Here is a 2188-nt window from a genome sequence, read left to right on the forward strand (position 1 = left end):
AGGGTTGTTGTTCGCTTGAAGGTTTGTGTTATTCTATGCTGTTTTCTTCTTCATCTCGACTCTTAGAGGCCGTATTCCCCCTGCCCTCGTGAGGTCCCATATTGAACCGCGTGTCGAGATACTAGACATTTATTTCAGCTTAAGCCAATCTCACACCCGTATCAACACTCCTCGCTTCCCCGAGCTGTGTGGATCCTACTTTTTTACCTTTCGTACTCGCTCGACCTCCAGATTGGCGTAGACAAATTTGTAACATTTTTATATTTAAAATAACTCAAGCACGCCCCACAAACGGTGATGAATAAAACGAGATGTTCAACAAGGAAACACAATTTGAAATTGTAAATACCGACAAGAAAAACAGTAAACAAAAGGACAAGGAGATGAGTGTAAGCAATCATAAAAGGTCCAGCTCCATATCGATCGGTATTCATCGCCATCGGCCCGCGGAGGACGGTTCGTTAAAATTAGTGCGCCACAAAAACGCACCAGGAGGTCAAAGTTAAAGCTGGCAGGGTGCGGGTACCGGGCGATGGAGTAAGAGAGAAATGAAAAGGAGCGGGAAGGGGGAAATAGGCCAATAGATGCTCCCCACGAGATATGGTTACGTGCGATCGAAATTGATCGAACCATATATTCCCGCGAGTACAGACCATTGAGCAAATCATGGGGCAGTCCTGTGCTTCCCTCCGTACGGGCTAATGACGCACGGAGAGGTTTGGGGGGTGGGATCATGTTGGTGTTTGTTTGTTTAATGATGACTCGCGCTCGGGGCTAAGGCAATACCATGCGGTTGTTGAAAGTGATATGGGTTGCGAAGAGCGAAGGCTTTCAGAGGCCCGGGGGGGAATGTGAATAGGATCAGAAACTCATCCGATGGAGGTGAGGATGAGTTGTCCAAAATCTTAGCTGAATATGACTAAGTGTTTAGGGTGATCTCCAATCGATCGCCGTGGGCACTTTTCCCTCGTCGATAGAGTGATGCGATAAGGTGGTCTGGTATTGTTCCTGAGTATGGACGTTCGCTTCGCAGCCGTAGATATTGTGAACTTTTTCGGTCGCGGACACGCTGTAATAGTGTCTGTACCTTTCTCAACGCTGATGCACAGTAACTGATTACTTAGCAGTCTAATATTGCTGGGAAAAATGTGAAAGAGAAGTAAAAAGACCAAACTGTTAGCATAAGAGTTATCATGGGAAGTGTTCGTGGAACTCGTGGAAATGCAAAAAACTAGTCTGAAAGACCGACGCCGAAACCCATGAGAAAATCCCGCCGGGAAGACTCATACGCTAATGGATAATATCGGATTACGAGTGTGGCATTCGAGCTTAGGGCTGCACAAATTGTTGCCCGCCGCTTTGGTCCGCTTTGCTACCTTTCTGCTGCTCCGATGGTGGCTGCTGTTGCACCTCCGTGCTGGACCTGGAAGATGGCCACCGTCCCGTTTATGAGATAGCGTCGCGGACAGTAATGAGTCGCCTTTGTCTCACCTCGGCGTGCCACGAGTTGCTCCAGAAGGCACACCAAGGGAACCCCACGGGGCCATAGTGCACACGAGGCAGATGCCCGGCTACCACTCGTCGCCTGCACACATCCTGCCGAACCCTCTCCCTGCACGTAACTGAATACTCGGCGCCATCTTTTTGGGAACCGGGGATGCAGGTTAGCCCCGTAAGAACTTCCGTCCGGTGCCCGGTCGCGACGTTAAATTAACTCCCGAAGCGCAGCAGAAGCGCACTCGGGTTGCCCTTTGCGCCTTCGGGATCCTGTTTTGCTCTGCTCTCGTGTGCAGTGGCCTTCCGCCGTGCACGATGTAACGTTAAAAATACGTACGGTGCGCGCCAAACGATACTGCGCGCCCGTCGTGAGCAACATTCTTGGGAGCATGTGTTTGGGGCACTGTAACGGTTTCGGGTTTCTTTGGGCTCGGGGCGCTTATCGCGTACCGCACCGAACTAATTACCTTCGCCGAAAGATAGCAGCCGCGCGTCGTGGTGAAGAAGTTACTTTCACTGTGGGACAATGTCTATGTGCTCCCACAACTCTTTTTCTGTGGTTCTTTGCCGGCAAGTTTGACAACGGAATACAATGGGTGTCGCATGGTCGTGGGAGAAGGTGTTACGGGTAATAAGAAGGACAATCGCATCCATAACGATATCGAATGGTCCGTGGGTGGATGACTGTAAT

Source organism: Anopheles ziemanni, chromosome 3, assembly GCF_943734765.1.
Source record: "Anopheles ziemanni chromosome 3, idAnoZiCoDA_A2_x.2, whole genome shotgun sequence".
Classification (NCBI taxonomy): Eukaryota; Metazoa; Arthropoda; class Insecta; order Diptera; family Culicidae; genus Anopheles; species Anopheles ziemanni.